At 30.4% G+C, this 11,642-nt stretch overlaps 2 long non-coding RNA genes across 3 annotated transcripts; one reads left to right on the forward strand and one right to left on the reverse strand.

Annotated features, from left to right (window-relative positions):
- LOC110265836 lies at positions 2,477-5,446 on the forward strand. 2 transcript variants are annotated; one of them, XR_002352245.1, is made up of 3 exons: positions 2,477-2,889; positions 3,427-3,650; positions 4,831-5,446. It is a non-coding gene; the product is annotated as an uncharacterized LOC110265836 (long non-coding RNA). The 2 variants fall into 2 exon arrangements; XR_002352246.1 differs by lacking the exon at positions 4,831-5,446 and adding an exon at positions 3,982-4,795.
- LOC107612398 lies at positions 9,273-9,624 on the reverse strand. Its single transcript, XR_001613736.2, has 3 exons — positions 9,587-9,624; positions 9,387-9,486; positions 9,273-9,301 (listed from the first exon to the last, which is right to left on the reverse strand). It is a non-coding gene; the product is annotated as an uncharacterized LOC107612398 (long non-coding RNA).

The raw sequence follows: 11,642 nt of genomic DNA on the forward strand, positions 1-11,642 counted from the left end.
ACATATTAAAAAAATATATATTAAAAATAAATTAAATAATATATATTATATATAAATACATAATAAATAATTTAATAATTAATTTTTTATGCACACATAATATTTTTTATAAAAATTATTATTATATTATATATACTTTGTCCTATTATCAAAAATTTTTGAATTCGTGACTTTTTCGTAGACATGATCACGATAGATTGAGCCAAGATGAGTTCAAGTTGGGTTGATTGAGCCACTCCGTAATTCTACCATATGGTTATCCTAAGTAAACTGCAAATCAGAGCAGAAACTATTTTGGCCTTGAACGTTAAATCTAATAATTCATTAATCTAAGCAATGTCTGTTCTTTGTGCCTTTTGATATCTTTGTAAATTGTAATGGATTAGCTTCCAGTAAATGACAAGTTATAACAGTGACTTGATCACATAAAGTTATGCACATTAGCGATGATTATTTGGTCTTATTAACTAAAAAGTTAGCAAGTTGACAAGATTCATTATAGTTAATTCTGCTTTTTCTAGAGCTATAGTTTCTTCCTCTTCTTTTATGTTGAGTTTGTCTTTTTTGGATGTTGGACCAGAGGTTCTGTTTGCTAGTCCCTAACCTCTAGTTTTCTGTTCTGGTGTTTTAAAAAGATGTTGTTATGCAAATAAAAGTGATTGACTTTTAAATCCAGGGTACCAATATCAATTGACTATCTTTTGTTTTTAAGTTTAAGGATAAGTTAATGATTAATTTGCACAAATTTGAGTTCTATTTAAAAGTTTATTGTTAACTAATAAATTGCTGCATATACGATTGAAATTCCTAACACTTATTTAAACAAATAAATGAACTAACCACCCAACTAAAATATAATTAACTTTGATTAATAAGATATTAGACACGTATCAATTTCTCAATTTCACACACTATAAAAAAATAGTAAATTTTATGATATCTTTTGTTTTGATACCTAAATTACCGTTTAAAGTAAAAAAATCAAATATTCAAAATTTATTAAATATTATTAGTTACTTATTTTGATAAATTAGACACTATTTATAAAGCACCATAGCAATAAAAAAAAATACTACTTATAGGATACTATAGTAGTATAGTAATTCCCTGTATATAGAAAAAAATATTATATTTAGTGATATTATAATACCAAATTGAATGATATATACAACAAATTAAAGAGGGAATAACAATTTAAATCATATCCATTGTTTTCATCATAATATGATGTTGAATTCATAGTATTATTGTCATTTTGCACAAAATATGATAAATTTGATATTTATCTGACTTGTTAATCTCTCTCTTTCTCTCTATATACATATAATAAAAGCAAGTGGGTTATGAGAAGATCTAGTATACTAAGATAGGCTAAGAACATAACTGTTATGTTCCATTCGGACATAATTGTCAATTACTCTTCACCATTGATAGATCAGTTCTACCTAACACTACTACGTATCTGCCAAAACAAGAGTAAAAAGAAACATTGCAAAAGGGCCATTAATCAAAGATAGCCATATATATATAATTTGGAGGGAGTGGTAGTTGGGAAGAACAAATTTGTCTAGCAATCTATTATTATAGGGACTTAAAGAATTTTATAGTACACATTAGTGGCTTTGCTGCTTATGTATAAAAACTTCAGATTATAATTGAGTACCTATAAAAAGAATTTAGATTATGGAACCTATGTCAGATACAATGAAATTCTAAAAGTAGATGACACCATAATAGTGCCACTAAAACTTGGATATGGTCCGTCCAATATATATAGTGATAGTGCTTAGTGTCCTAACTTGCAGCTTATTATACGTTAATATATATTATTATCACATAGATAAAGGAAACTAATTATTAAACAATAATGCAACTTGCTTGTTGACGATATCTTTGGTTAAACTCTGATATATTATATGGTTGGTGCAATAGAATGAACATTTAGATGCCCTGTTCTCTTTAGCTTTTAATTAATTTGTTTGATACCTCACCAAAAAAGAAAAAAAATTGTTTAATGAACCAACAAACACTAATGGTTAATGTTTATTTATTTCGAGTAAAAGAATGGTGAAACATATGCTGCAGCCTGGGATCCCCAATTTTGAATTTTATAGTTTGTGGTGTGGGTTTCAACTTTCAATTTAAATATTTTGAAATGAAATTGATTTCATATATTATACACATTGGTATATAGAATGTGAAAGCGAATATTCAAGTGACTAATTATTTTTTGGTGCATTGTAGTATGTTTATGTTACGGTATCTATGGTAGCTATAGTATTTTAAAAAGTAATGTTAAAATTAAAGTAATATTTTTTTATTATTTAACAATATTTTTTAAAAAATGTTGTTAAAAAAAGTATTACTAAAACAGAAAGTTTCAGGGACCAATAAATATATAAAAAATTAATCATCATTCAATCAACAAATATAAAAATATCATCATAATACGAAAATATATCACGTGCGCCGTTATACACTTCTGTCGCTCATTCCTTCTCAGCTGCAGAACAACTCGATCGTGTCTCTCATACTATAAGTATCACTGCTACTCTCATTCCTCGTCTTCACACATTTGCGATCGCACCCTTTCTTTAATTCTCATCCTTCAATCATCTTCTTTCACTAGTTAGGGTTCTTTTTCCAATCTCTGTTTCTCTTTCTTATTTACTGTTTATTGTTCCGATTCATCTTTATATTCTGGAAAGCAAGGTCTTGTATGTTACGCATTCATGGATTATCTCTCAGTTATTTTTGTTTGATTATTGATATGTTCTTCATCAACAATTCTGTTGTCTCTGAATTTTGCAGAACAACACACAATTTCACTCTCTCGCTCCATGTCGATGGTGGAATCAATTTTAGAAGAACATAATATTGATGTATCATGTATGCAGTTTTTCCTCTTCTAATTTCATGATTTTTGTAATAATTTTCAGATTACATCGATGAACACAATGATGATTATGATTATAAATTTCTGAGCTCGCAAAGCATGTTGTTTCTATTTTTCATAATGCAGAGAAATTCTTGTAATTTTGTTTTCATCAGTTACTTTTTATATGTAGTTTTGTTTTCTTGTTTATTAAATAATCTTTGCTTTTGCGATATTTAGTGTATTTGGTGGCGAAGTGGCAAGAATTGTTTATTTTAAAATGAAATGTTGCACTGGTAGTTTATGAAGTGCATGCATTATGTTTGGTCTTGTGCTGCAATGAAAATATGGTTTGTTGATGGATAATAATAATAATAATAATAATAATAATAATAATAATAATAATGATAATGTAGCGGTCTTGATAAGTTGAATTTCAAAACCTATATTTCTATTTTTGTTACAAGTATTCACCTTTTAGTACTTGTATTCATTATAAATCTTAGTCCTTATTTTTAGTTTCTTCTTATTGATGAGTTATTTTCTTTTAGTTCTGCTTACATGAAACATGAGAACCAAAAAAAAAGGTTGCCATGCTTAATAAGCTGGAAAATAGAGGTTCTAACTCTGAGGCATTAGAGAAAGTAAAAGCGGCCGTTAGTCATTTACATACAAGATACATTGCAGATATGCAAGCCTTGGATTCCACAGTCTCAGAGATTAGCCGGCTACGTGATCAACAGTTGTACCCAAGACTTGTTCAGCTTGTTGATAGGTGAGTTATAATAATTAGGATTCAAAATTACAAATAGATAATCCTATGGCTATGTGAAAGTGTTTTTTGAAATTTAGTTCAGCCATGTAATATGACTATGTTATAGTTGCTTATTACATCAGACATTTCTTGATGAATCGGTTTGTGTTATCGAAGCTTTAAAATTACAAAGGAAAATGATAAGCTTTACTTTCTGCAAATCAACAGTAAATTTGTCCTTACTTGGTCCCAAATTTTCCAAATATTATAATTGTTTGTAACTGTCCCTTTTTCTTGGGTCCTTTACTTAGGTATTATTCTTTTTCTAAAGTTGGCTTGTATATTGTTGCAGGAGGATTTGAACTTTGAAAATGAACCGTATAAAACTGATGCCAGTTTATTCTGGTCACTAATGCTATTTGAACTTTGAAAATAAATCTTAGACAATTGTATCTGTCATATTTGTATTGTTTTATTTTAGGAAGTGCATCTTTCTTAAGTAAAAGTGATATAACTCAAATCTGTGTCTTCACAAACTGATGAACTCAGTCAAAAACTCTGCTGATATTGATGGTTTTGTTGAACTATAGGATAGCATCTTTCTCTAAGTCCTCAGAGTTAGAACCTCTATTTTTCAGCTTATTAAGCATGGCAACCTTTTTCAGTACTCATATTTCATTATTTCACCGGCCTATCAAATATTTTGCAGTGAAATTCAGAGAAGACAAACGGAAATTTGTAACATAATTTGATACATACGGAAATCTTCTTGCAGAAACTGTGTGACAACTCATAATATATAGCTAATAATAAAAAAAATAAAATTCCCATACGTTAACTTCATCATAAAGTTTCTTTTCCCATTCTAGCAAATTTGCGCCCACTTTAATGAGATTTTGCACACTTTACTCAGCACAGTTTGCATCCAATGTAATGAATTTTTTGCACACATGAATCAGATTGTTTGCACTCATTTTAATGAGATTTTGCACACTTTTCTTAGCACACTTTGCACCCATCTTAATGAAATTTTTCACACATAAATTAGACAGTTTGCACCCACTTTAATTAGATTTTGCACACCTCACTCGGCACAATTTGCATCCACTTTAATAAAATTTTGTACACATGAATCAAATAGTTTGCACCACTTTAATGAGATTTTGTTTTACCATCTGATGTATGCTTACTTTTTTTATAGGATGTGCCTAAGGTTGGCATGTGTTTTGGAATCCTTGATGATGCAAATCAATTTTATCAGAATTATGCCATGCGCATTGGTTTTGTTACTAAGATAATGTTTACCCAAAGAGTTACTAAAGATACGGTCCCTAAGAATCAAATGATCACTTGCAATAGGTAGGAAAAACACAAGTCTAGAGTTTCACCAATAGAAAAGATCAACCCTAAAACCAACTACAATTGCCCCGCAAGGATTTCTATTAGGTTGAATAAGGAGGGGTTTTTGGGTTATATCCAATGTGTGTTTGGATCATTCACATCCTTGTGATCCAGAGATGGCAAAATTGTTGACACGTAATAGGGAGATGAGTATGCACATGTGTCGAGTCATTGAGAGGAATGATGAAGCAGGCGTGAGACCAAGACATATCAAGTGTTGGCAGGTGAAGCGGGGGATTTCTCTAAGATAAACTTAATGAAAAACTATGTTATGAACTATCTCAGCAGAAAGGTATGCAATGTTACGAAAGAAATGGATGCTAGGGAGATGTTGAAGTATTTTACACGGATGAAGGATATGAACTCTGATTTTTATTTTGATGTTGAACTTAATCAAAACAAGCGTCTCAAAACTATATTTTGGGTTGATGGTCGAAGTAGAGCAGCATACGAGTACTTCGGTGATGTATTTTCATTTGATACTACTTATAAAACCAATTGTTACAATATACCATTTGATTCTTTTGTGCGAGTTAATCACCATGGTAACTCAGTGCTTCTTGGTATGGTTTGTTGACTAAAGAAAATCCAGGCTTGTTTATTTAATTATTTAATGCTTGGCTTAGATGTATGCATGGAAAGTCTCTTAAAGGCATTATAACAGATCAATGCCTTGGAATACAAGCTGGAATTGAGAATGTGATGCCAGAGACACATCAGAGGTATGCATTTGGCACATTTTGAAAAAGATTCCAAAAAAAAATTCAATGGATACAAGAGATATGAAGAGTTACAAGGTGATTTAAATAATATTATTTGGGAGTCAACTTCAAAAGATTATTTTCAAAATCAATGGGAGGATTTTCTGATTGAATATGGTCTAGAAGATAACAAGTGGCTATCAGGTACTTCTCTACACATAAATTTTTATATTTTGTACATAGAAATTAGTATATTAGTATTTTGAAAATATCAAGTGGCTATCATATTCTATTTGCTAGAATTCTAACATGTGTTTGAATATGCCTCTAATACAATTTTTTTATTCTAATATTTTTTAAGCTTCAATGTGTTATTAACATGTTTATGGTAACATTTGCATCCACTTTTGTTAAGTTTGCTCACAAGAATTTTTTTTATGTATATTTTTTTACTATGATACATAGATATATATGAAGAAAAACATTAATGGGTTTCAATTTTCCTGACCACTTTTCTTGGGCTGGTATGAGATCTACACAACGAAGTGAGAGCATGCATTCATATTTTGATAAATTTTTAAATAACAAGAGCTTATTGATTCAATTTGTCAAAAAAGATGACAATTGCCTTGGATGGAAGGAGCAACAAGAAAGTGAGGCTGATCCACAAACTCTATAATTATTTATTTATTTTTAATTTCAAATAATTCATTAATCTCATTTCATTTACATATTCTCAAATTAGAAATTTATTTTTTAATATAAAAATTTAAAAACAATCTTTTATCACACAATTCCCCAACATAAGACATAACTCTATATATAAAAAAATTTTCAATGTTAATAGTTCCAAACATAATTACATATGATATTGTTCTACATAACGATTACTGCTTTTTTTTTTTAAATTAAAATAAAACAATAACTTTAATATTTCAATATCATCTAATTACATAAAAGTCTCAAAATGAAAAAAAATGAATGCAATCTCAGAAGACTTTTATGGGGTATTTTATATTCATGAACTGAAGCAAAGAATACATCTGGTGAATCTTGGAACTCATACATGCACAATTATGTAAGCATTTTCAATGTTTGCAACCCTAACTACATATAATCATGAAAACAAAATCAAACTCATGTTGAATCAATTTAGTTATATACAACTTTTGCAATTAGTATAACATATGAAAGATAAGACTACTCCTTCTCAAGTACACATCCTTGCCGTCCTTGCCTTTTCCAATTGGATCTTTCTCAAAGTCAATGTCTACTTAGAAAGTCGATTGAAAGGTATTTGATTAAGGTCTAGAAACATGCCAGATCATCATGATTTTTAAAATTATACCTCAATGATCGTTTACTAAAAACAAATAAAATGAAAATCCTATCAATGAAGGAATAAGCTAAATGAAACTTATATTAAATAGGAAGTAGCATCCATAATAGTTTAGTTTGTTACATGACATTCTCTACAGAACAATCAAAACTTGTCCCACTAAATTAGGTTAGCTACATGGATCAGGTGGCCCCGTAGTATCTGCCTATGACATCTTATACAAAAGTAAGATCCAAATCCTGAAGCCAACCCATAGTCAAATACTTTTTTAATTACACCAAAACAAGGCAAAAAAGTGTATGTTTCATATGCACAATCATGTAGTTAATGTTGCATATACGAATCTATAACCACACTGCTGATTATAAGTATCCAGAATATTGGGATTAAAGCAATCTTCTGTAGGACAGAATCAAGAAGAAAAGAAACGAATTTCACAATGTATTTGTACTCAAATTCAAATACATTAAACATATTATAACACTGTTGAATTATATTTCATGCAACCATTTAGATCATATAACTATAAGCAAATAGATATTGCTTGTGATTAGCCTCTGAGTTTTAACATTTGTATATTATATTTTCTTTAGAAGATTTAGTAGGTGCTAATAAATTAAATATCAAGATACAACTCAAATATGAAAATAAAAAAATAATATAGAAGAAGAATGAACAAATGGTTATACGTATTCAATATATGATATTAACATACTTACCGTGCCAGCAAGAGCATAAGCAACAACCAAAGGAGGTGAGGCAAGGTAGTTAACCCTAGTAAGGGGATGCACACGGCCCTTAAAATTACAGATCCCAGATAACACAGCTGCTGCTACAATGTCTACATCAGACAACAAAAAGTATGTAACATAAATATAAAGCAGAATATAGATATAGATGATATCTAAATTATAAACAAATAAAAGCAATGCAAGAAAAGTGAAAATTGTATAAAAATAAGCTTTGGCAAAGAAATAATATTTGATTAAGAAATATTAACTATTTTTTGAAATGGCAGATGCAACAGATTCATTCAGGTCCCCTGAATTGCCAATACATGTAGTACAGCAAAATCCAATTATATGAAAACCTTGTTCGTTTAGAGGTTTTATCAAAATTTTTTAGCCAATTGGATGTTATGTCTCAAGGAAGGAGTAGTCTTCTGAACTTACATAATTATTCAATGCTGTAAACACTACACCAAATTATAACTTACAAATACAAAATTCAAACAAACACAAGAAAATACTAAAGAGCTAAGACATAAATATTAACCCAACTATGTTTCTCTATTCTTGAAAGTAAGACATCTGAAATCATCAACAAAATGAGGCTACAAACAAAAAAAATACCTAACTCAGCTTCTTCATATTCTGTTGCTTGAGTGCTCTCCATACTTGTTGTATCTATTGTATGTGATGGAACCTGGTAGTTATGTGGATGAAGATTACATGATAAAGAAATTTCCTTCTTTGTGGAACCTGGTAGTTTGTCAATTTGTGCATAAGGAAGAGATTCTTAATTTTCTTTGGTAGCACCTCTAAAATTTGCCTTAGTTGCCTGATCATTTTAAGCAAAATGGAAGGGAAGAAAGGGGTTAAAGATTATCTTGACCATCTAACTAGTTTCCAAAAAATAGCAGATAAAATTATAGCATTTTACCTTCACTTCCCTATAATGGACAAGAACAATGTGCAAGAGTTCTCTATAATAATATTTAGATACAATAAATGAGACAAGATGATACCAAGAAGAGGTCAATCCACAGATAGATGCATGAAATAGAAACGATCAATTTCTGGAATATAATTAAATTAAACATAAGAATGTGATCGACTGTTGTTAAATCTTTCTCATCGGCACTAGGTAAAGCAAAGCAAATCACCATTAACCAAGAAGAAACACCTACACAAGGACCAGTATGAGCATATTTGAAAATTTTCATTTTCCTGGATAAAAACACCCACACAACAGAGACACATATAATATAACTGTTGAAGCTAAATATATGGATCCCATAACAACTTAAAAGTGAAAGAAGATCCACATCTCAAATTCAATAAGAAATGATCCTTTTATTGAAAAAGAAGAATTTGAACATATTTTTTCATTTAGTTTATTGAGATATTGGTTCATCTAGTAGATAAGGAAAATAGTGTTACTGGTTTATCATGCATTCCCAATTGGGACCAAGCTATAACCTAGCAACTCTTCTATTGTTCCATAGCCTCCTGACTAGTATACAACTTTGATTGAATTTTTGAAAATTCCTAGAACGAAAAAGAAAACTGCAATTTATGTTAATAAAGAATATACCAGGAAGAGCTATGAATGCATCAGCATGTTTAGCCATTATTGACTTCCTTTCATGCATGTTTGCAACTTTTTGCACTTCTCCAAAGGTTTCTCCAGATATCTAAACGAGAGATTTGATCAGCATAAGATTTTCATAAGCAAAAATTTGGATCAAAAGATGAACATACATGATCATATAGTAACTAAAGATGGAATTGTACCTCATGATGCAACAGAGCTTTAGGAATCACTCTAACCCATGAAAGATAAACAAATGAAGTTCAAGAAAGTTTAGAAAAAATTTACAATAAAAACAGTATATAAGTCATTAGTCCTAATCTTCTTCCACTATAAACCAAATCAATCTTCTTTTCGACCTTTCAATACAACAACTATAGATAAACACATGCAAGAGTTCTTTAAAACACAAGTATATTCATAATAATGAATTGGTAAACAATATAGTATCATAAAAATTACCAGTAATTTACCAAGCTCAAGAGCAGCATCACCAAATGTAGATTTGTATCCAGGTCTACTACCACAAAAGATACATATTCTTTGGAACCTTCCTTTGTGCTTTATTTCTTATTCTAGCACCTTTCCTTTTCCTTCTCACAGAAAACAAATGCTTTAGCAGTGGTTATAGAGTGATAGAACTTTCTATCTTTGAGCTGGGAGAAAAATAGTTCTTGAACATAGATTTCGAAAGAGAGACTTTTTAAAATCTATTGAAACAAAATCTTATACACTATTTAAGATCTATTGCAACTAGCTTCAATAATAGAGGCGTCAAATGTTTAGGTTCATTTTACATTTAGTATCTCAGATATCTTATCCAAAATCAATTGGTGCTACTCGGAATAATGCTTCTTCTGCACGGAAGCATTATCAATTTCATTGATCACTAATAATTTGCATGATCCTGTCCAAAAAAAATATTTGAATATTAGTTCATGTAGAAATGTTTTTGAAATAAATTAATCTGAAAATTTTGAACTTGTTGAGAAGCTCTTCTTAGCAAACCTTTTCCGCTCTCTATCTCTACTCTTCTTAATAAATCACCTCCTAGCAACAGGCTCTTTCTCAATGAATAAACAAAGAGAGAAAATAGATTAACAACAACAACAATGTAAGCGTATAACCATAGAGCATTAAAGTATGTTACAAGCGGAAGAAGAAGGGTTTTAACTTAGTATATATCATAAGCATAAACAGAAGGTACCTAATTATATATATAGCTAGCTTATAGATCTATAACTAATACACGTACTTAGGTTCTGCTATGATTGCTATTTTAGAATTTAAATGATGTTTCTCACTTTTTCCAAAGAATTTATTCTTTTGTGAAGTTAGTCATCTGCAACAGAAAAAAAAAACAATCAAAGATGATATGACTACAACTTCCATCAAAGTTTTTTATTTTTTTATACAAAGAAAAACACTTAAACCAGAATACAACTAGAATCAAATCAAACAATTAAAGGATATTTAACCTATCGAATCTTCTTCACCTACTGTGCACTCTGAGAAACTATTCTCTGCTCCACCACCACCGCACTACCACCGCCGCGATCTCTCTTTGTATCAAATTCTAATCACGCTATGTAGAGAAAAACAAAAGAATATCTAAACTGAGTTAAATAAATATCAATGAAAAAGAAAAATGAAAAAATAGAAATTGATCTTAGGTGATTGCGAAAAAAACCAAACGCATTTACAGATAAGCTTTATGGCAGCGCCGGCGGCGTAATCGAACTCATTCTTTCTCTGATCTCAAAATTAAAGATATTGCACGTAGATGAAGGAGACAACGCAATGATGTAGAAGCTTCATGGCGACAACGACGAGGACATGAATGGCAGCAGCGATGATGAATGGCAGCAGCGACGAGGTTACTCTCTGAAACACCCTAAGCTAAATCCTATCCTTGAATGCCTTTAGATAGGGTGTTCTCTCTTGGGAAGCAAATTGACTCAATCGTTATGCAAGCAAGAAGGGAAATACGCATGAAGTTTTGGGGAAAATTAACAAACGATCTAAAAGATGGAATTGAATACACACAAGCAAGTTTGAGCAAATAAAATAACAACCAGATTCGCATGAGTACGGGTTTTTTCTAATAAAAAGAAAATGCCTAAAAATAACTGTGACGAAAGACCTGACGTATCCTAACTAATCTCGTCGAAGAAACCCTCATCCTTATATAATATCCTATCATTTGTCGGGACCCTTCAGTCTCCCATGAATTGGGGTACCAGCAATCCTCTTCCAACA

This window comes from Arachis ipaensis, chromosome B08, assembly GCF_000816755.2.
Source record: "Arachis ipaensis cultivar K30076 chromosome B08, Araip1.1, whole genome shotgun sequence".
In the NCBI taxonomy this organism is placed as follows: domain Eukaryota; kingdom Viridiplantae; phylum Streptophyta; class Magnoliopsida; order Fabales; family Fabaceae; genus Arachis; species Arachis ipaensis.